This window comes from Salvelinus alpinus, chromosome 24, assembly GCF_045679555.1.
Source record: "Salvelinus alpinus chromosome 24, SLU_Salpinus.1, whole genome shotgun sequence".
Classification (NCBI taxonomy): Eukaryota; Metazoa; Chordata; class Actinopteri; order Salmoniformes; family Salmonidae; genus Salvelinus; species Salvelinus alpinus.
The window spans coordinates 2,705,610-2,730,714 of record NC_092109.1 but is presented as its reverse complement, the minus strand read 5'-3'; the positions used below and the strand labels follow the sequence as shown (position 1 = coordinate 2,730,714).

Genomic DNA, 25,105 nt, shown 5'->3' with positions numbered 1-25,105 from the left:
CCTCCAACTCTCCTGTCAGCGTAATGGATGCTGGGATGGGGTGGTAGCAGCAGTGGTGGGGGTTGGGGCGGTAGTGGGTTAAGAAAGATGGAGGACCACTCATGGAGGAACACTTTGCTGGCTCGCCAGAAGGCAGGTTGTTGCATCTAATTTTGGTTTTAACGGGTCCTTGTCTCCCTTTGAGCCTTTCCTGCATGGGGCTTTCTGTGTGTTTGTAGGAACACAGAGGATTAAACTTCAGCTTCTGGCAGGTTTTAGCCTCCTGCATGGCAAAACCTATTTGAGACCAGGCAGAGTAACATTAACTAAGTCAGTAGACGTAGTCATAGTCTCCTGTTGAGGTGAAAAGTACCGTGGTAAAGAAAAAAAGGGTCCCAGAAGTTGGACTTCATTGCACTCAACATTACACACCTCTATACCCATGAGTGAAACTAACTACATTTGTCATTTGTTTTTAATTCAAAAGTTTAGAACCAAAACAATTTAGATTCTGTGGTACTTTTTTCCTGCATTATGCACAAAGCACTAATTATTATAATGATGATAGTCACACTACATTTGGAGTAATTACAGCTGTATAATGAAAGATTGTGATAAGATATAACAGCGTTCTTCTTTCCTAGTCCTGGAGAGGCTCAGTGTGTGCAGGCTTTCCTTCCAGCCCAGTACTATAACAGTGGTTCAGATCATTCAAATCTCGATGATTAGTTGATCGGTTCAATCAGGGCTCTCGAGAACCAGAAGTGAAGACCCTGAGATGGACAGTAAATGTTACCCCATATCCTGTGCATCCATGCCCCATGTACCTATTTCTCTATGCTCATCATATTAACATCTTATCATGTACCTGTTATTTAAGGCTAACTCTTATCTCTGACAATAAGTATATGGCACACTACATGGTTAGGAACACAACATTTGTTTGGAGTATAGACTGTAAATCAGTATTAATATTGTATGTAAGTGCAGCCCCCTCAGTTTGGCCTGTAGTGAACCAGAAATGGTCCCAGAGAGCAGTAGAGCTATACCGTGACATAGGCTATTCTGAATGAAATTATTTTCTAAAATGCTGAAAGAAATTCTACTGAAATGAGAACGGACTGCGTGGACAACCCTGACTCACACCCCTTTTCCCAAAAAAATGTTTGCCCATGCAACCCTCTTTCACTCCTTAGAGGCAGGTCAGAACTGACCTTGATAGCCTTTCTTGGTCTTAATCGCTCCCAGCCAATACCATTGGTCCTCTAAACTACTGATAGCAGGATACCTGCTCAGATTACCACCACGAGGGTCTTTGCCTGTTCTCGCACACACACACACACACAAACGTATGTTGACACACACACATACTGTATACAGTGCCTTCAGAAAGTATACACACCCCTTTAGTTTTTTCACATTTTGTTGTGTTACAGCTTGAAATTAAGGTTAAATTTAGATTTTGTGTCACTGATATGCACACAATAACCGATAATATAAAAGTGGAATTGTCACGTTCCTGACCTGTTTTCTGTTGTTTTGTATGTGTGATGGTCAGGGCGTGAGTTTTGGGTGGGCAGTCTATGTTTGCTGTTTCTATGTTGGTTTTGGGTTGCCTGGTATGGCTCTTAATTAGAGGCAGGTGTTTTGCGTTTTCCTCTAATTGAGAGTCATATTAAGGTAGGTTGTTCTCACTGTTTGTTTGTGGGTGATTGTCGCTGTGTCTGTGTAATTTGCACCACACGGTACTGTCTCGTCTCGGTCGTTCCTGTTTATGTGTTCCTCGTTTCATGTAAGTTCATAGTTTAGGTCTGTCTAGTTCGTTTTGTTATTTTGTTAATCATTCAAGTGTATTTCGTTTCGTGTTTTTCCGTCTTGTCAAATAAACATTATGTATTCATCACCCGCTGCGCCTTGGTCTACTCACTCACCGAGGGACGGCCGTTACAGAATCACCCACCAAACCCAGATCAAGCAGCGGGTTAACGGACAGCCACGACAGCAGCAGTGGGAGAAGGAGGATTGGACATGGGAAGAGATCCTGGACGGTAAAGGACCCTGGGCAGAGCCAGTGGAGTGTCGCCGCCCCAAAGCGGAGCTGGAGGCAGCGAAAGCGGAGAGGCGACGTTATGAGGAGGCAGCACGGAAGCAAGGCTGGAGGCCCGTGAGTAACACCCAAAAATGTCTTGGGGGGGGGGGGGCTAAAGGGGAGTGTGGAGAAGCCGGGTTGGATACCTGAGCCAACTCCCCGGGCTTGCCGTGGAGTAAGAGGGCGTCGTACTGGTCAGACACCGTGTTATGCGGTAAAGCGCACGGTGTCCCCAGTACGCGTGCTTAGCCCAGTGCGGGCTATTCCACCTTGCCGCACTGGGAGGGCTAGGTTGGGCATCGAGCCGAGTGCCATGAAGCCGGCCCAACGTATCTGGTCTCCAGTACGTCTCCTCGGGCCGGCGTACATGGCACCAGCCTTACAGGTGGTGTCCCCGGTTCGCCTGCATAGCCCAGTGCGGGCTATTCCACCTCGCCGCACTGGCAGGGCTACGGGGACCATTCAACCTGGTAAGGTTGGGGAGGCTCGGTGCTCAAGAGCACGTGTCCTCCTTCACGGTCCGGTATATCCGGCGCCACCTTCTCGCCCCAGCCTAGTACCACCAGTGCCGACACCACGCACCAGGCTTCCAGTGCATCTCCAGAGCCCTGTTCCTCCTCCACGCACTCTCCCTATGGTGCGTGTCTCCAGCCCAGTGCCTCCAGTTCCGGTACCGCGCACCAGGCTGTCTCTCCGTCTCCTCCCTACAGAACTGCCCGTCTGCCCAGCGGCGCCTGAACTGCCCGTCTGCCCAGCGGCGCCTGAACTGCCCGTCTGCCCAGCGGCGCCTGAACTGCCCGTCTGCCCAGAGGCGCCTGAACTGCCCGTCTGCCCAGCGGCGCCTGAACTGCCCGTCTGCCCAGCGGCGCCTGAACTGCCCGTCTGCCCAACGGCGCCTGAACTGCCCGTCTGCCATGAGCCTGCAAAGCTGCCCGTCTGTCATGAGCCTGCAAAGCCGCCCGTCTGCCATGAGCCTGCAAAGCCGCCCGTCTGCCAAGAGCCTACAGAGCCGTCCGCCAGACAGGAGCCGCTAGAGCCTTCCGCCAGACCGGATCAGCCAGAGCCTTCCGCCAGACCGGATCAGCCAGAGCCTTCCGCCAGACCGGATCAGCCAGAGCCTTCCGCCAGACCGGATCAGCCAGAGCCTTCCGCCAGACCGGATCAGCCAGAGCCTTCCGCCAGACCGGATCAGCCAGAGCCTTCCGCCAGACCGGATCAGCCAGAGCCTTCCGCCAGACCGGATCAGCCAGAGCCTTCCGCCAGACCGGATCAGCCAGAGCCTTCCGCCAGACCGGATCAGCCAGAGCCTTCCGCCAGACCGGATCAGCCAGAGCCTTCCGCCAGACCGGATCCAGCCAGAGCCTTCCGCCAGACCGGACCAGCCTTCAGAGCCGTCCAGTCAGGACCCGCCGGAGTCCCTCAGCCCGGACCCGCCGGAGTCCCTCAGCCCGGACCCGCCGGAGTCCCTCAGCCCGGACCCGCCGGAGTCCCTCAGCCCGGACCCGCCGGAGTCCCTCAGCCCGGACCCGCCGGAGTCCCTCAGCCCGGACCCGCCGGAGTCCCTCAGCCCGGACCCGCCGGAGTCCCTCAGCCCGGACCCGCCGGAGTCCCTCAGCCCGGACCCGCCAGAGTCCCTCAGCCCGGACCCGCCAGAGTCCCTCAGCCCGGAGCTGCTGCCTCTTATCCCGGAGCTGCTGCCCCTTATCCCGATGCTGCCCCTTCATATAGGTGGGTTTAGTTGGAGGGTGGTCATTGGGAGGGGGATACAGAAGCGGGGAGTGACTATGGTGGTGTGGGGACAGCGTCCGGAGCCTGAGCCACCACCGTGGTCAGATGCCCACCCAGACCCTCCCCTGGACTTTGTGCTGGTGCGCCCGGCGTTCGCACCTTGAGGGGGGGGTTCTGTCACGTTCCTGACCTGTTTTCTGTTGTTTTGTATGTGTGATGGTCAGGGAGTGAGTTTTGGGTGGGCAGTCTATGTTTGCTGTTTCTATGTTGGTTTTGGGTTGCCTGGTATGGCTCTTAATTAGAGGCAGGTGTTTTGCGTTTTCCTCTAATTGAGAGTCATATTAAGGTAGGTTGTTCTCACTGTTTGTTTGTGGGTGATTGTCGCTGTGTCTGTATTTTGCAACACACGGTACTGTCTCGTCTCGTTCGTTCCTGTTTATGTGTTCCTCGTTTCATGTAAGTTCATAGTTTAGGTCTGTCTAGTTCGTTTTGTTATTTTGTTAATCATTCAAGTGTATTTCGTTTCGTGTTTTTCCGTCTTGTCAAATAAACATTATGTATTCATCACCCGCTGCGCCTTGGTCTACTCACTCACCGAGGGACGGCCGTTACAGGAATTGTGTTTTAAGAAATGTTTACAAATTCATTAAAAATGAAAACCTGACATGTCTAAGTATTCAACCCCTTTGTTATCGCAAGCCTAAACACGTTCAGGAGTAAAAATGTGCTTAACAAGTCACATAATAAGTTGCATGGATTTTTAAATGACTACCCCAATTCTGTACCCCACACAGTTATCTCAGTCGAGCAGTGCATTTCAAGCACAGATTCAAACCGATGGTTTGCAAAGAATTGCACGTATTGGTAGATGGGTAAAAAGAAGACATTGAATATCCCGTTGCAGTTATTAATTAGTCACTACTACTAACTCAGTTGCCGGAGAGGAAAGAAACCACTCAGGGATTTCACCATGAGGCCATTGGAGATTTTAAAACAATTACAGAGTTTAATGGTTGTGATGGGAGATAACTAAGGATGGATCAACAACATTGTAGTTACTCCATAATACTAACATAAATAACAGAATGAAAAGAGGGAAGCCTGTCCAGAATATATTCCTAAACATGCAATAAGCCACTAAGGTAAAACTGCAAAAAATGTGGCAAAGAAATTAAATTCATGTCCTGAATATAAAGCATTACGTTTGGGGCGAATCCAACACAACACATCACTGAGTACCACTCTTAATATTTTCAAGCATGGTAGTGGCTGCATCATGTTATAGGTATGCTTGTTATTGGCAAGAACTAGAGAGGTTTATTTAGGATAAAAATAAACTGAATAGAGCTAAGCACAGGCAAAATCCTAGAGGAAAACATGGTTAATTCTGCTTTTCAACAGACACTGGGAGATTAATTCACCTTTCAGAAGGACAGTTACCTAAAACACAAGAACAAATATACACTGGAGTTTCATTCCAAGACAACATTGAATGTTCCTGAGTGGCCTAGTTACAGTTTTGACATAAATCTGCTTGAATATCTATGGCAAGACTTGAAAATGTCTGTCAAGCAATAATCAATAACCACCTCTTGATGCTCCTGGACACATCATCAGTGATGTAACCTAGGGTCATGGGGTGTTTCGGGTCTTACAACATCATAATCCCTCACCCAAAACAAACAAACAAACAAACACACACACACAGTTTCCCTCCCCATTCAAGCCTTTTTGCCCAAAACCACATGCATGCATTTTCTCTCTCTCTCTCTCTCTGATACACAGCACCTTCTCATTCAAGTTTCTCTGCTCTCAAATCCACTGACCAAACACACACTCACTCACTCACACAGCCCCTTCTCCCCCGTTCCAACCTCTTAAGGAGGGCAAGTCATCGACAAGTCAGTCCCCTGTTGTGGTGTCACGACTTTCCCTCTTCTCTGGTGCCCTTGAGCAAGGCACTTTACCCCTAAGGTGTAGACACCTAAGGTGTAGACTCCGGTAAGGTCTACAGCTGTTGTATTTGACGCATGTGACAAATACATTTGATTTAAGTGCTCCATGGGAACTGCTCTGTTGCAGTCCCTGTGCTGTTCCCAGCCTGTGATGTGTGTGTTATGTGTCAGGTTGGGTACTGTGACAGCAAAAAATCAAGAATATCCCTGCAAATGGACCAAAACAGCAAGTATTGTATTGTATCCAACCCAGCTATGTCTTTTATCTCTGGTGACCTGGCCAGTCACTCTGGACACAGGGATAGAATATCATCCACTGTTAGGGGAGGTACAGTAAGATCCATAATACTGGCACCCTTGATAAAGATGAGCAATAAGGAACGTATAAAAGATGGGTGCATCTTTGGTTTTAGAAGTGGGGGAGACAACTTTTACAGTGCCTTGCAAAAGTATTCACCCCTCTTGGCGTTTTTCCTATTTTGTTGCATTACAACCTGTAATGTAAATTGATTTTTATTTTTATTTCATGTAATGGGCATACACAAAATAGTCCAAATTGATGAAGTGAAACTAAAAAAATTACTTGATTAAAAAAATAAATAATAATAAAACCTGAAAAGTGGTGCGTGCATATGTATTCACCCCCTTTGCTATGAAGCCCCTAAATAAGATCTGGTGCAACCAATACCTTAGGAAGTTACATAGATTACACACAGGTGGACTTTATTTAACTAAGTGTCACATGATCTGAGTATACAGTTTAAGTCGGAAGTTTACATACACCTTAGCCAAATACATTTAAACTCAGTTCTTCACAATTCCTGACATTTAATCGGTCAGTTAGGATCACCACTTTATTTTAAGAATGTGAAATGTCAGAATAATAGTAGAGAGAATTATTTATTTCAGCTTTTATTTCTTTCATCACATTCCCAGTGGGTCAGAAGTTTACATACACTCAATTAGTATTTGGTAGCATTGCCTTTAAATTGTTTAACTTGGGTCAAACGTTTCAGGTAGCCTTCCACAAGCTTCCCACAATAAGTTGGATGAATTTTGGCACATTCCTCCTGACAGAGCTGGTGTAACTGAGTCAGGATTGTAGGCCTCCTTGCTCACACAATGCTTTTTCAGTTCTGCACACACATTTTCTATAGGATTGAGGTCAGGGCTTTGTGATGACCACTCCAATACCTTGACTTTGTTGTCCTTAAGCCATTTTGCCACAACTTTGGAAATATGCTTGATGTCATTGTCCATTTGGAAGACGCATTTGCGACCAAGCTTTAACTTCCTGACTAATGTCTTGAGATGTTGCTTCAATATATCCACATAATTTCCCTACCTCATGATGCCATCTATTTTGTAAAGTTCACCAGTCCCTCCTGCAGCAAAGCACCCCCACAACATGATGCTCCCACCCCCGTGCTTCATGGTTGGGATGGTGTTCTTTGGCTTGCAAGCCTCCCCCTTTTTTCCTCCAAACACAACGATGGTCATTATTGTCAAACAGTTCTAGTTTTGTTTCATCAGACCAGAGGACATTTCTCCAAACAGTACGATCTTTGTCCCCATGTGCAGTTGCATACCATAGTATGGCGTTGTTATGGTGGTTATCGAGCTGTGGCTTCTTCCTTGCTGAGTGGCCATTCAGGTTATATAAAGCTCCGCCTTATCTCAGTTCACTGGTCACGATAATAACACCCACCCGTAGCACGCGCTCCAGCAGGTATATCTCTGTCACGTTCCTGACCGTATTTCTATTGTTCTGTATTGTTTAGTTGGTCAGGACGTGAGCTGGGTGGGCATTCTATGTTATGTGTTTCTATGTTGGGTTCATTCAACTAGCCTGATATGGTTCTCAATCAGGGGCAGGTGTTTTACGTTTCCTCTGATTGAGAACCATATTAAGGTAGGCTGTTCTCACTGTTTGTTTGTGGGTGATTGTTGCTGTGTCTGTTCGCCACACGGTACTGTTTTGTTTCATTAGTTCGTTTGTTCCTGTTCGTGCGTTCATGTTTTATGTTCTCATGTTCAGGTCTGTTCACGTCGTTTTGTAGTTTATCAAGTGTTTTTCATCTTCGTTGATATTATTAAAAGTATGTATTCAAACCACGCTGCATTTTGGTCCGATCCTTGCTCATCCTCAGACGAGGAGGAGGACGAGTGTGACAATCTCACTGATCATCCCAAAAGCCAACACCTCATTTCGCCGCCTTTCCTTCCAGTTCTCTGCTGCCTGTGACTGGAACGAATTGCAAAAATCGCTGAAGTTGGAGACTATTATTTCCCTCACCAACTTTAAACATCTGCTATCTGAGCAGCTAACCGATCGCTGCAGCTGTACATAGTCCATCTGTAAACAGCCCACCCAATTTACCTACCTCATCCCCTTACTGTTTTTATTTATTTACTTTTCTGCTCTTTTGCACACCAGTATCTCTACTAGCACATGATCATCTGATGATTTATCACTCCAGTGTTAATCTGCTAAATTGTAATTATTCGCTCCTATGGCCTATTTATTGCCTACCTCCTCATGCCTTTTGCACACAATGTATATACACTGCTCAAAAAAATAAAGGGAACACTTAACTTTTACTGCCTCAGAAACCCGGATCCGGGAGCACCCCCCACCCCCCACACACTGATTAGCATAGCTAGCATAGCTTCACAAGTAGATAGTAGCATCTAAATATCATTAAATCACAAGTCCAAGACACCAGATGAAAGATACAGATCTTGTGAATAAAGCCACCATTTCAGATTTTTAAAATGTTTTACAGGGAAGACAAAATATGTAAATCTATTAGCTAAACACGTTAGCAAAATACACCACTATTCTAACTCCATCAGTTTCTTACTCCTTCAGGTGCTATCACCAATTCGGCTCAACTAAGATATTGATATCCACTAACCAAGAAAAAACCTCTTCAGATGACAGTCTGATAACATATTCATGGTATAGGATAGTTTTTGTTAGAAAAAAGTGCATATTTCAGGTAGAAATCACAGTTTACAATTGCACCCACCATCACAAATCGACTAGAATTACTAGATAGAGCAACGTGTATGACCAATTTACTCATCATAAAACATTTCATAAAAATAGACAAAGCATAGCAATGGAAAGACCCAGTTCTTGTGATTTCAGACCATATTTCAGATTTTCTAAGCGTTTTTCAGCGAAAACACAATAAATCGATAAGTTAGCATACTACATGTGCAAACGTTACCAGAGCATCGATTCCAGCCAAAGAGCGCTATAACGTAACCACCGCCAAAAGATATTAATTTTTTCACTAACCTTCTCAGAATTCTTCCGATGACACTCCTGTAACATCATTTTACAACATACATATACAGTTTGTTCGAAAAGGTGCATATTTAGCCATACAAAACCGTGGTTACACAATAAAAATACTAGGAAATCAAGCCTCAATATGTCTGACGTCATCTATCAGAGTGATCTAGTTTAATTAAAAGCTAATCATATACTTGACTAAAAAATACAGGGTTGACAGGAATCGAAAGACAAATTAGTTCTTAATGCAACCGCTGATTTACATTTTTAAAATTATCCTTACTTTTCAATACAGGGTTCGCCAAGTGAAGCTATACCAAACAAAATGGCGATATATACGTTTAAAATATTTCGACAGAAACACGGTTTATCATATTAAATATTGCTTACTTTGAGCTGATCTTCCATCATATTCTTGGGCAATGTATCCTTTCTATGTTATAAACGTCTTTTGGTCGATAGATGTCCTCTGTCCTTCGAAATATCCACTAACGATCGAACGGGACACCTAAACGTGTCCAAAGTTTCAGAGTGCACAACAAAGAAATTCCTCAAAATCGCACTAAACGGATATAAATTGCTATAAAACGGTTTAAATTAACTACCTTATGATGTTTCTAAGTCCTATATCGAATTAAATTACAGACGGATACATTTCAAGTTGATAACCGAGCCTGTGAAAATGGCGTCCGGAGGTCCCTTCCTGCGTAAGGGCGAGCGTCGAAAGGGGGGCTACTCTCACTCCTTGGTCTTTTATAACCTCTGAGAGCTACCTAGAAGGCCCATTCCACTTCTCATTGGTTACTGACATCCAGGGGAAGGCGGGTGCAGTTCGTGTCGTTCCATAGGATAGACAGAGACCTTAAAAACTGATCTGAAACCAGAGCTTCGCTCTCAGACCTTTCACTGTCTGTCATGGATTTCGTTCTAGAAAGAGTTCTGGGTCACCCACATTCATAATTTCAACGTTGTATGAAACTAGAAAGTTTTTTCTATCCAATAGAATTAATAATATGCATATTGTACGAGCAAGAATTGAGTACTAGGCAGTTTAATTTGGAGACGACAAAATGCTAATTCGGAACAGCACCCCCTGTAGTCGCAAGAAGTTAAACAACACAATGTAACTCCAAGTCAATCATACTTCTGTGAAATCAAACTGTCCACTTAGGAAGCAACACTGATTGACAATAAATTTCACATGCTGTTGTGCAAATGGAATAGACAAAAGGTGGAAATTATAGGCAATTAGCAAGACACCCCCAATAAAGGACTGATTCTGCAGGTGGTGACCACAGACCACTTCTCAGTTCCTATGCTTCCTGGCTGATGTTTTGGTCACTTTTGAATGCTGGCGGTGCTCTCACTCTAGTGGTAGCATGAGACGGAGTCTACAACCCACACAAGTGGCTCAGGAAGTGCAGCTCATCCAGGATGGCACATCAATGCGAGCTGTGGCAAGAAGGTTTGCTGTGTCTGTCAGCGTAGTGTCCAGAGCATGGAGGCGCTACCAGGAGACAGGCCAGTACATCAGGAGACGTGGAGGAGGCCGTAGGAGGGCAACAACCCAGCAGCAGGACCGCTACCTCCGCCTTTGTGCAAGGTGGAGCACTGCCTGAGCCCTGCAAAATGACCTCCAGCAGGCCACAAATGTGCATGTATCAGCATATGGTCTCACAAGGGCTCTGAGGATCTCATCTCGGTACCTAATGGCAGTCAGGCTACCTCTGGCGAGCACATGGAGGGCTGTGCGGCCCCACAAAGAAATGCCACCCCACACCATGACTGACCCACCGTCAAACCGGTCATGCTGGAGGATGTTGCAGGCATCTCCAGACTCTGTCACGTCTGTCACATGTGCTCATGTGCTCAGTGTGAACCTGCTTTCATCTGTGAAGAGCACAGGGCGCCAGTGGCGAATTTGCCAATCTTGGTGTTCTTTGGCAAAATGCCAAACGTCCTGCACGGTGTTGGGCTGTAAGCACAACCCCCACCTGTGGACGTCGGGCCCTCATACCACCCTCATGGAGTCTGTTTCTGACCGTTTGAGCAGACACATGCACATTTGTGGCCTGCTGGAGGTCATTTTGCAGGGCTCAGGCAGTGCTCCACCTTACACAAAGGCGGAGGTAGCGGTCCTGCTGCTGGGTTGTTGCCCTCCTACGGCCTCTTCCACGTCTCCTGATGTACTGGCCTGTCTCCTGGTAGCGCCTCCATGCTCTGGACACTACGCTGACAGACACAGCAAACCTTGCCACAGCTCGCATTGATGTGCCATCCTAGATGAGCTGCACTACCTGAGCCACTTGTGTGGGTTGTAGACTCCGTCTCATGCTACCACTAGAGTGAGAGCACCACCAGCATTCAAAAGTGACCAAAACATCAGCCAGGAAGCATAGGAACTGAGAAGTGGTCTGTGGTCACCACCTGCAGAATCAGTCCTTTATTGGGGGTGTCTTGCTAATTGCCTATAATTTCCACCTTTTGTCTATTCCATTTGCACAACAGCATGTGAAATTTATTGTCAATCAGTGTTGCTTCCTAAGTGGACAGTTTGATTTCACAGAAGTGTGATTGACTTGGAGTTACATTGTGTTGTTTAAGTGTTCCCTTTATTTTTTTGAGCAGTGTATATATATTTTTTGGCCTACTGTGTTATTGACTTGTTTATTGTTTACTCCATGTGTAACTCTGTGTTGTTGTCTGTTCACACTGCTATGCTTTATCTTGGCCAGGTCTCAGTTGTAAATGAGAACTTGTTCTCACCTAGCCTACCTGGTTAAATAAAGGTAAAATAAATAAAAAATAAATAAAATATGTCGATATAGGACTCGTTTTACTGTGGATATAGATACTTTTGCACCTGTTTCCTCCAGCATATTCACAAGGTCCTTTACTGTTGTTCTGGGATTGATTTGCACATATTGCACCAAAGTACGTTCATCTCTAGGAGCGGTATGATGGCTGCGTGGTCTCATGGTGTTTATACTTTCGTACTATTGTTTGTACAGATGAACGTGGTACCTTCAGGCATTTGGAAATTGCTCACAAGGATGAACCAAACTTGTGGAGGTCTCAATTTTTTTCTGAGGTCTTGGCTGATTTCTTTTGATTTTTCCATGATGTCAAGCAAAGAGGCACTGAGTTTGAAGGTAGGCATTGAAATACATCCACAGGTACACCTCCAATTGACTCAAATTATGTCAATTAGCCTATCAGAAGCTAAAGCCATGACATCATTTTCTAGAATTTCCAAGCTGTTTAAAGGCACAGTCAACTGAGTGTATGTAAACTTCTGACCCACTGGAATTGTAAAACAGTGAATTATAAGTGAAATAATATGTCTGTAAACAATTGTTTGAAAAATTACTTGTGTCATGCAGAAAGTAGATGTCCTAACCAGCTTGCCAAAACTATAGTTCGTTAACAAGACATTTGTGGAGTGGTTGAAAAATGAGTTTTAAGACTCCAACCTAAGTGTTTGTCAACTTCCGACTAGAACAAGCATCTCTGTTTTGTCCGAGTTTAAAAGTAGAACGTTTTCAGCCATCCACTTCCTTATGTCTGAAACACAGGCTTCTAGCGAGGGCAATTTTGAGGCTTCACCATGTTTCATTGAAATGTACAGCTGTGTGTCATCCGCATAGCAGTGAAAGTTAACATTATTTTTTCGAATGACATCCCCAAGAGGTAAAATATATAGTAAAAACAATAGTGGTCCTAAAACGGAACCTTGAGGAACACCGAAATGTACAGTTGATTTGTCAGAGGGCAAACCATTCACAGAGACAAACTGATATCTTTCCCACAGATAAGATCTAAACCAGGCCAGAACTTGTCCGTGTAGACAATTTGGGTTTCCAGTCTCTCCAAAAGAATGTGGTGATCGATGGTATCAAAGGCAGCACTAAGGTCTAGTAGCACGAGGACAGATGCAGAGCCTCGGTCTGACGCCATTAAAATGTCATTCACCACCTTCACAAGTGCAGTCTCAGTGCTATTATGGGGTCTAAAACCAGACTGAAGCATTTTGTATACATTGTTTGTCTTCAGGAAGGCAGTGAGTGGCCTCGCAACAGCTTTTTAAAAAAATATTTGAGAGGAATGGAAGATTCGATATAGGCCGATAGTTTTTTATATTTTCTGGGTCAAGGTTTGGCTTTTTCAAGAGAGGCTTTATTACTGCCACTTTTAGTGAGTTTGGTACACATCCGGTGGATAGAGAGCCGTTTATTATGTTCAACATAGGAGGGCCAAGCACATGAAGCAGCTCTTTCAGTAGTTTAGTTGGAATAGGATCCAGTATGCAGCTTGAAGGTTTAGAGGCCATGATTATTTTCATCATTGTGTCAAGAGATATAGTACTAAAACACTTAAGTGTCTCTCTTGATCCTAGGTCCTGGCAGAGTTGTGCAGACTCAGGACAGCTAAGCTTTGGAGGAATAGGCAGATTTAAAGAGGAGTCCGTAATTTGCTTTCTAATGATCATGATCTTTTCCTCAAAGAAGTTCATGAATTTTTTACTGCTGAAGTGAAAGCCATCCTCACTTGTGGAATGCTGTCCCCCACCATGTCAAAGAGGAGGAAGTGGCAGTGGGTAGCACTGAGCAGAAGCTATCTAGGCAGCAGCTATGTTTAAAAAAAACTGCACTTGCGCAGAAATCTCTGTATCAATAGCCACGACAAGTCGGGTTCCAGAAAATCCAGAATCGCAGCCACTCCATAAAAAGGCCTAGGTAGCCACCTGAATTTGATCACATTCATGTTCTCAGAACATAAATAATTGGGCTTATATTAGGCTATAAATACATAGCTTAGGCTATAAATACATGATACATGATGTTACCGGTTCGTTTCCCCTGACCAGGCCCAGATAGGATCAGAAGGGATCTAGGCTACCTGCAGCTGTGGTGGTTAAAGGCTGCAGTTGATCAGATGAAGCACAGTTTAATTGTGCATGAGTTGACAAATCATGAGGCATTTCAATGTATTTATGTTTTTGGGTGGCGGGTATGAGCTTCCAAATAAAACAGCTCTTTGCTTGTCGTACCTCCCCATTGAATTCACTTATATATTATACCAACGTTTTCAGTCGCAATTTGCTTTACATGTAAGCCAAATGCTTTGCATGATATTTATAAAAAGGAAGCCTGACTTATTGTAATGTTTTAAGTTGGCCTACTGTATGGAGAGAGCCGGAGCGAAAGTAACACGCCCATTTTCTCAGATAACACAGAAGCTAGAATGACATTGTTCCTAAAGTGGAGGACGACCTCCCTGCAAAAAAACAGTCCAGTCTGACCGTATTTCTGAGTAATCAACAAAAAGTGGTTTTGAGTGATATACGTTTTTTAAAAACTGACCCGGTTGTAGAGTTGTGTTTAGTTGTTTAAGGTTCCAAACATACGTCATTTTGTTAATCCATCTAGTGATTAAATGACAGCATAGGTTAAGTATCATGCCAACTAGTGTTAGCCAGGGAGAAGTTACAGGCGAGACGGGTAGGATAAAAGTAACACGTAAACTGATGAGTTCAGATTGCCTTTTTAATGTTAGCAAAATATCAACAAGTGACTGAATGTTTGAAAATTATATGTGTCACGATTCTCTAAAGTAGAACCCAGAAGCAGACCAGGACAAGGAGAGTAAGACGAAGGTGAGTATTTATTTACAAGTGTAAATGTAGTGATAGAAAAATCCAAGTAGCGGAGCGGGAGGCGGAGGTGAGTTGATGGAATTGAGTAAGCAGATCCAAGGAAGTAACTGAAGTCACCGACGACCAGGTAGGGATGAGATGAGTGTTCCGGGTGAATGACTGTAGACAGAAAAAACGGAGGTAAGTTCAAGGCAAGCAAGACGTACAAAACAACCTCTATCAAACTGGAGGCTGATACGCTGGCACAACATACTGTTCATGTCTAACGATCTGGCAGGGAATGGATGTCAGGTCAGAGCTTATGAAGTGGAGGGGTGATGATCAGGACCAGGTGTGCAGATAGCTGATGGGATACAGGTGCGGGTAATCAGAGATCTCCCAACTAGCTACGTCGCCCGGCAACCAGACAGGGTGCGTTCCAGGACACCGGAAAAACACTCCAGGACAGAACACAGGCAAAAACAGACTCAGGACGCGGGAATCGTGACAATATGACATCATTAGAATTATTCCTTAATCAACTGACTTGATGGATCAGTTTTCACATGAGCTTTGATCGACAGGTTAGTGGTTAAACACATATATCTTTATGATTCTGGGGTCAATTACCTTATGTCAAGCCATAGAAATGTGATAAACATGATGAGTTTGCCGTTTGTGAGAATAAAGATGTGTATTCCGCCAAGACACGAGGAGCGTACCTGAGTGGTATGGCTAAGCATGAATAGTCATTGAAAATTGTGAAAAACATCTGCCACATTCCCATTAAAGTGCGATCAGAAAATTATGTTTTTTATATCTATCTGATCAATTTTTGTCCGATTAATACTGTAAAACAAAATATTGCGATGTTGACCCATGGTTTATTTTCATACATTTCGAACCTATAGCATTAATTATTCAAATCGACCAAACATGAAATTATGGCTGATAGTACATTTGTTGAAAGCAATGAGCATTACAAACCAGAAACATCGAAATAAGACAAATAGATATTGTGCACTTCTCGCCAGCTGTTACCTTTGTCCCAAGGCCGTGTTACTCCCGCCCCGCCGGCAGGTTGGTGCTGTCTGCCTATATAACTCATCTACCTTAGGAATGGAACTACAGTTGCTAATGAATGGTAGAGGACATATATAAGTTGATTCTCATAAAACACGGTGTGTCTAGCTCTATCGATCTCTGAGTAATTAGGAAAAAAACGAAACGTGTTACTTTCATCCCGGTTCTCCCGTACTTGTAAATTCCTATGAGTGGTAGTAGGCCTAATCGTTAATTTTTGATAGGCTAACGTTACTTGATGAAGACGTGCTGTTAGCAGGTCTGTACTTTTGTCTTGAAGCTAAAATGTAATGTGTGTAGACTACAGACTACAGACGAGAAAATAAACCCTTTATTGTCTGCACATGCTTGTGAATTGCTGCGTTATTCAAGAGCGTAATGTGGTTTGGTTCCATTTTACAAATGTGTAATATGGTTAAGATGAAAAGTCGCTTGCATAATTGAAGCATGCTCGGTAGTGGCTATACTGGGATATTTAATTGGAATATTTACAGTAAATGTCCGTTGCCAAGCGCTGAACCCTCCCGAACGCTCTGTTGCTAATGTGAATTGAAAAGTTCATTTACATATATTATGTAAATTAAAATGTCACTGTGCTGCCTCTTCAACTTTACGCATGAAGAAAAGACCCTTAGTTGTTGAGTCTGAGCAATGTACAGGTTGGTTTGCCACAATCCTGAATCTAATGTGGATCTTCCTGGCGATCATCCTGATTTGTAATCTTTATCTACTCTACTTGGGTCTAATCCCGACCCCGTTTCAATTGGCAATTTACTCCATCTAGGTCGTCTATGTCCACTTTCTTTAGACTTTCTAGGACTGCTCTGTGGTACTGAGATGCCTGGAAAGTCATTGACAATGTATCCTGATGAAGACCATGTCGGTTGAAAAGTTGTAGTTGTGTCACAAGGCTTGAATAAAAGGTGACATTCAAAGTCTTTTCAAGGGTCTCTGTTTGAATCAGTTGCAAAGTGAGGTTAGGACATATGACATATGGTTGACTTTTTCTATCCTGTTTCTATAGACCTCTGTTGTGTAGGCTGAGGAAAGGTGTACTGTTGCTACCTCGCTTTCCAACCCAGATGCATAAATAAAAGAGCCAATAAGGAACAGGAAAAACAGGGTTCATCGATAGGGTTTCCTGGCAGTGGTGCTTCCTCAACTTCTGTCCTCCCTTCTCTTTTCACATATCTACCGCCCTCCTTCCCCGAAAAGACAAAGAACAGTCAACTACTTCTCATCCTGCTGTCTCATCTCCTCTACTGATGCCCCTATACAGTAGGCTCCTTTCATATTCTGATCATTTTTCACTCAACGGCAATCCTCTAGCTAGACCTACCTTTCCTCTCATCTACTCCTCTCCTCTCTTTTCCTGTCCATTTCTGCCAACTCTATTCACTTCCCTTCAGTTCAGACAGACAGTGGAGAAAGTCAACAGGCTCCATCCAGCGCATCAGTAAGCCCCCCTGTATCAGATGTCACCAATGGCGTACCACACAGCCCCCAAGGCGGGGGAGCCCTACGGGTTCTGTGGGGTTGGCTTATTGCTTATTGTCTAACAAATCACTTCAAAATGTAGGTTACCTGCGCATGTTCGTCCACTCCAAAAATCATTCCAGCATCATTTAGGGTGGACTCGTGTATCATTCAGACGGTCTGATACCCCCCTGGGCCCCTTGTTATTCGCACTCTGGATGGTGGCATTTTTTTAGAGCCTGTGAGGGTATTTCTGACCACTCTCCTCTTTGTCTGGAACTGGGAATTAGAAGTATCTCCTTCCTCCCTTCTAAAAAAAACCCAAATCCCCTTGGTCCTAGACCGGTCATTTCTGGTGATGATGGTGGTATTTCCAGAGAATGCGAGCTACTGTTTATGTGAAGAGGGATTTTGAGATGTGTGCTTGTTTATTTATGTAACATCTTGACCCCTTTCCCTAGATTACCCTTCTACACATGCCTCTCCCTAATGTCAATATATATATATACACATGTATGTTTTAGATTCCGTCTCTCACAGTTGAAGTGTACCTATGATAAAAATGACAGACCTCTACATGCTTTGTAAGTAGGAAAACCTGCAAAATCGGCAGTGTATCAAATACTTGTTCTCCCCACTGTATATATATATATTTTTTCACCTTTATTTAACTAGGTAGGCAAGTTGAGAACAAGTTCTCATTTACAACTGCGACCTGGCAAAGATAAAGCAAAGCAGTTCGACACATAAAACAAACATACACTCCTTAATACAGTAGAAAATAAGTCTATATACAATGTATATAATATGCCTTGTCTATTGCTGTTTTGGTTAGTAATTTTTGCCTTATTTCATTGTAGAGCCTCCAGCCCTGCTTAAATGGTGCTTCTAGAGACAAAACCTCTCTCATCGTCCCTCAATGCCTAGGCTTACCTCCACTGTACTCACATCCTACCATACCTTTGTCTGTACATTATTCCTTGAATCTATCCTTCCGTTCCCAGAAACCTGCCCCCTTTACTCTCTGTTCCGAACGCACTAGACGACCAGTTCTTTTAGCCTTTAGCTGTACCCTTATCCTACTCCTGCTCTGTTTCTCTGGTGATGTAGAGGTTAACTCAGAACCTGCAACCCCCAGCATCACTTCCATTCCCCAGGCTCTCTCATTTGTTGACTTCTATAACCGTGAAAGCATTGGTTTCATGCATGTTAACATTAGAAGCCTCCTCCCTAAGTTTGTTTTATTCACTGCTTTAGCACACTCCGCCAACCCGGATGTCCTAGCCGTGTCTGAATCCTGGCTTAGGAAGGCCACCAAAAATCCTGACATTTCCATACCTAACTATAACATTTTCCAACAAGATAGAACTGCCAAAGGGGGTGGAGTTGCAATCTACTGCAGAGATAGCCTGCAGAGTTCTGTCATACTTTACAGGTTTTTGCCCAAACAATTCGAGCTTCTACTTTTAAAAATCCACTTTTCCAGAAACAAGTCTCTCACCGTTGCCGCTTGTTATAGACCCCCTTCAGCCCCCAGCTGTGCCCTGGACACCATATGTGAAATGATCGCCCCCCCATTTATCTTCAGAGTGCGTGTCACGATCGTCGTTACGTGAAAGAGAGGAGGACCAAGGCGCAGCGTGAAATTAACACATATTTAATCAACAAAGATGAAGAACACTTACAAACTAAACAAAACCACAAACGTGAAGCTATATAATGACAAGTGCAGACACAGGCAACTTACACATAGACATAGACAATCACCCACAAACTACCTAATGACTATGGTTGCCTAAATATGACTCCCAATCAGAGACAACGATAGACAGCTGTCTCTAATTGAGAACCAATCTAGGCAACCATAGACATACATACACCTAGACTAAACATTGCCCCATAAACATACAAAAACCCCTAGACAATTCAAAACACATACCTTCCCCATGTCACACCCTGACCTAACTAAAATAATAAAGAAAACAAAGATAACTAAGGCCAGGGCGTGACAGTGCGTACTGTTAGGTGACCTAAACTGGGACATGCTTAACACCCCGGCCGTCCTACAATCTAAGCTAGATACCCTCAATCTCACACAAACTATCAAGGAACCTACCAGGTACAACCCTAAATCCGTAAACATGGGCAACCTCTTAGATATCATCCTGACCAACTTGCCCTCTAAATACACCTCTGCTGTCTTCAACCAGGATCTCAGCGATCACTGCCTCATTGCCTGCGTGCGTAATGGGTCCGCGGTCAAACCACCACCCCTCATCACTGTCAAACGCCCCAGCGAGCAGGCCTTTCTAACCAACCTGGCCCGGGTATCCTGGAAGGATATTGACCTCATCCCGTCAATAGAGGATGCCTGGTTGCTCTTCAAAAGTGCTTTCCTCTCCATCTTAAATAAGCATGACCCATTCAAAAAATGTAGAACTAAGAACAGATATAGCTCTTGGTTCAACCCAGACATGACTGCCCTACACCAGCACAAAAACATCCTGTGGTGTTCTGCATTAGCATCGAATAACCCCCGCGATATGCAACTCTTCAGGGAAGTCAGGAACCAATATACTCAGTCAGTTAGGAAAGCTAAGGCTAGCTATTTCAAACAGAAATTAGCTTCCTGTAGCACTAATTTCAAAAAGTTTTGGGAAACTGTAAAGTCCATGGAGAATAAGAGCACCTCCTCCCAGCTGCCCACTGCACTGAGGCTAGGAAACACTGTCACCACTGAAAAATCTACGATAATCGATCATTTCAAGAAGCATTTTTCCACGGCTGGCCATGCTTTCCACCTGGCTACCTCTACCCCGGCAAACACCTTGTTATGTTACAGCCTTACTCAAATATGTTTTCCCCTTTTGAATCTACACACAATATCCCATAATGACAAAGCGAACAGTTTTTTAAAAATCTTTGCAAATATACAAAAAAAATAATAATGAAATATCTTATTTACATAAGTATTCAGACCCATTTGCTATGAGACTCGAAATTGAGATCAGGTTCATCCTGTTTACATTGATCATCCTTGAGATGTTTCTACTGTCACGACTTCCACCGAAGTCGGTTCCTCCCCTTGTTCGGGCGCCGTTCGGCGGTCGGCACCACCGGTCTTCTAGCCATCGTCAATCCACTTTTCATTTTCCATTTGTTTTGTCTTGTTTTCCTACACACCTGGTTCTCATTTCCCTCATTAAGTGTTGTGTATTTAACCCTCTGTTCCCCCCATGTTTTTGTGTGGAATTGTTTGTTGTTAGTGCTTGTGCACATGTTTACTGGTGCGTGTCGGGTTTTGTACCCATGTTGATTATTTATTTATGCCGTTGGTTTTGAAATGAAACTGCTCCGGCTATTACCTAGTTCTGCTCTCCTGCGTCTGACTTCACTGCCACCAGTTACGCACCCCTTTACATCTACAAATTGATTGGAGTCCACCTGTGGTAAATTCAATTGATTGGACAGGATTTGGAAAGGCACACACCTGTCTATATAAGGTTCCACATATAAGGTTCCACATATCAGAGCAAAAGCCAAGCCATGAAGTCGAAGGGATTGTCTGTAGAAAAAGTTTAGAACCACCAAGACTCTTCCTAGAGCTGGCTGCCTGGCCAAACTGAACAATCACGGGAGAAGGGCCTTGGTCAGGATTGTGACCAAGAACCCAATGGTTACTCTGAGAGACCCCTAGAGTTCCTCAGTCGAGGTGGGAGAACCTTCCAGAAGGACAACCATCTCTGCAGCATTCCAGACGGAGCCACTCCTCAGTAAAAGGTACTTGACAGCCCGCTTGGAGTTTGCCAAAAGACACCTAATGGACTCTCAGACCCTGAGAACACAAGATTGTCTGGTCTGATGAAACCAAGATTGAGCACATTGGAATGAATGCCAAGCGTCACATCTGGAGGAAACCTGGCACCATCCCTGTGGTAAAGCATTTTTGTGGTAGCATCATGCTGCAGGGATGTTTTTCAGTGGACTCAGGGACTAATCGGGATGGTGGGAAAGATGATTGGAGCAAAGTACAGAGAGATCCTTGATGAAAACCTGCTCCCAAGAACTCAGGACCTCAGACTGGGGGGTGAAGGTTCACCTTTGACCCTAAGCACACAGCCAAGACAATGCAGGTGTGGCTTCGGGACAAGTCTCTGAATGTCCTTGAGTGGCCCAGCCAGAGCCCAGACTTGAACCCGATCAAACATCTCTGGAGAGACCTGAAAATAGCTGTACAGTGATGCTCCCCATCCAACCTGACAGAGGTGAGAGGATCTGCAGAGAAGAATGGGAGAAACTCCCCAAATACAGGTGTGAGAAGCTTGTAGCATCATATCCAACAAGACTCGAGGCTGTAATCACCGCCCAAGATTCTTCAACAAAGTACTGAGTAAAGGGTCTGAATACTTACAGTTGAAGTCAGAATTTTACACGCAGCTTAGCCAAATACATTTAAACTCAGTTTTTCACAATTCCTGACATTTAATCCTAGTAAGAATTCCCTGTCTTAGGTCAGTTAGGATCACCACTTTATTTCAAGAATGTGAAATGTCAGAATAATAGTAGAGAGAATGATTTATTTCAGCTTTTATTTCTTTCATCACATTCCCAGTGGGTCAGAAATTTACATACACTCAATTAGTTTTTGGTAGCATTGCCTTTAAATTGTTTAACTTGGGTCAAACGTTTCGGTTAGTCTTCCACCAGCTTCCCACAATAAGTTGGGTGAATTTTGGCCCATTCCTCCTGACAGAGCTGGTGTAACTGAGTCAGGATTGTAGGCCTCGTTGCTCGCACACACGTTTTTAGTTCTGCCATCAAATTTTCAATAAGATTGAGGTCAGGGATTTGTGATGGCCACTCCAATACCTTGACTTTGTTGTCCTTAAGCCATTTTGCCACAACTTTGGAAGTATGCTTTGGGTCATTGTTCATTTGGAAGACCCATTTGCGACCAAGCTTTAACTTCCTGACTGATGTCTTGAGATGTTGCTTCAATATCCACATAATTTTCCTACCTCATGATGCCATCTATTTTGAGAAGTGCACCAGTCCCTCCTGCAGAAAAGCACCACCACAACATGATGCTGCCACCCCCGTGTTTCACGGTTGGGGTGGTGTTCTTTGGCTTGCAAGCCACCCCCCCTTTTCCTCCAAACATAACAATGGTCATTATGGCCAAACAGTTCTATTTTTGTTTCATCAGACCAGAGGACATATCCCCCAAAAATACGATCTCTGCCCCCATGTGCAGTTGCAAACCGTAGTCTGGCTTTTTTATGGCGGTTTTGGAGCAGTGGCTTCTTCCTTGCTGTGCGGCCTTTCAGGTTATGTCGATATGGGACTCGTTTTACTGTGGATATAAATACTTTTGTACCTGTTTCCTCCAGCATTTTCACAAGGTCCTTTGCCGTTGTTCTGGGATTGATTTGCACTTTTCGCACCAAAGTACATTCATTACTAGGAAACAGAACGCGTCTCCTTCCTGAGCTGTATGACGGCTGCGTGGTCCCATGGTGTTTATACTTGCGGACTATTGTGTGTACAGATGAACGTGGTACCTTCAGGCATTTGTAAATTGCTCCCAAGGATGAACTAGACTTGTGGAGGTCTACAATTATTTTTCTGAGGTCTTGGCTGATTTTTTTTGATTTTCCCATGATGTCAAGCAAAGAGTCACTGAGTTTGAAGGTAGGCCTTGAAAAAAATCCACAGCTACACCTCCAATTGACTCAAATTATGTCAATTAGCCTATCAGAAGCTTCTAAAGCCATGACATAATTTTATTTAATTTTCCAAGCTGTTTAAAGGCACAGGCAACTTAGTGTATGTGAACTTCTGACCCACTGGAATTGTGATACAGTGAATTGTAAGTGAAATAATATATCTGTAAACAATTGTTGGAAAAATTACTTGTGTCATGCACAAAGTAGATGTCCTAACCGACTTGCCAAAACTATAGTTTGTTATCAAGAAATTTGTGAAGTGGTTGACAAACAAGTTTTAATGACTCCAACCTAAGTGTGTAAGCTTCCGACTTCAACTGTATTTAAATGTGATATATTTAAATAAAAATGTATATTCATTTGGTTTGTCATTATGGGATATTTTGTGTAGATTGATGAGAGGAAAAAATTATTTAATACATTTTAGAATAAGGCTGTAAAATAACAAATTGTGGAAAAAGTCAAGGGGTCTGAATACTTTCCGAATGCACTGTAGCTAAATGCCCACCAGAGCCAACAGGGGGCCATTGTGATAAGCCATTTTGTATTGGATTTACAAAGGATTTAATTAATGGACACGTAAAATCTGTTTTCCTGATTCATCAATAACTCAGCCATCTCTTAAGAAGGTACACCTGTTAATTGAAATGCATTCCAGGTGACTACCTCATGAAGCTTGTTGAGAGAATGCCAAGAGTGTGCAAAGCTGTCATCAAGGCAAAGGGTGGCTATTTGAATAATCTCAAATATAAAATATATTTTGATTTGTTTAACACTTTATTGGTTACTACATGATTCCATATGTGTTTTTTCATAGTGTTGATGTCTTCACCATTATTCTACAATGTAGTAGGTGTTCTAAAACTTTTGACTGGTAGTGTGTGTTTTTCTTAACAGAACAGCATAGCTAGTGTTTTTTTGTTTTTCTAATGAATTTAATTGGCTATTTTGGTGCCCTGGCAGATTGGGCACCTGTTGAAGGCCAAACGGCCTTACACCTAAAGTCACGAAATTCCAGGCCTGGTACAGTCTACCGTTGGAATGGAGGTAGGTTGGGGAATATTTTGCTATCTGGTGCCCTCAACTGGTCATTGTAAAATAATGCAGGCATGACAGAGCTCTTTGCAGTCATTGAAATAAGCACTCAAATGTAATTAGCATGTTGTGTATACTCACCTGTGGTAGGCCAGCTGTAGTCCCATCTGGATGAAGGCATCGGGGCTCATCTTGTGAGTCTTAGGGACGTTCTTGCCAAAGTGGGAGTAGACAATGACTTTGACATCCAGGTCATGCACCATTCTGGAGGGTAGATGACAAAATGTAGAGTATTAGAGGGTAGGCCTATACAAATATATGAACTCATAATTGATTACATCAAAACTATTTTTCATAAATTTGTACATAGGCCTGTATAATATTTAATCAAGGTCTTGAAAATAAGACTAGTTGATTCAGGTGTATTAGCACTGGCTGGAACAAAAGCCTGGAACACCCTGTAGCTCTCCATGACCAATGCAGATGACCACCACTGCTACAGATGTAGGTTTTCAATTGATCAACCTGTTGCAGGATAACTTTCCTGCATTGCAGGAAATTTAAACCTTGTAGTGTATTTGAGGGTTAAAACGGCTTCTGAAGTTTGTAATTTCCACTTTGAAGTTTCAAATTAGATTTTACCTTACGAAAAATATGTATCAACCCTAATAGAAAAATGCAATTCATTATAATCCACATAATTCACATTTCCAGTTGCTGCAGGATAATTTTCCTGCTATAGCAAAGTAGTTCAAATTAAGATACTACATATACTGTACAGTGTGTAGACTATAGCTCTAACATAGAAATAAAACTCGAACATACAGTTGAAGTCAGAGGTTTACATACACTTAGGTTGGAGTCATTAAAACTAGTTTTTCAACCACTCCATATATTTCTTGTTAACAAACTATAGTTTTGGCAAGTCGGTTAGGACATCTACTTTGCGCATGACACAAGTAATTTTTCCAACAATTGTTTACAGACAGATTATCTCACTTATAATTCACTGTATCACAATTCCAGTGGGTCAGAACTTCGCATACACTCAGTTGACTGTGCTTTTAAACAGCTCGGAAAATTCCCAAAAATTAT

General features: G+C 43.6%; 1 pseudogene; it reads right to left on the bottom strand.

The window, feature by feature from the left end:
• Positions 1-24,273, bottom strand: part of LOC139551679 (fibropellin-1-like) — a 54,522-nt pseudogene extending 30,249 nt beyond the window's left edge.
• Positions 24,274-25,105: the final 832 nt, after the last annotated feature.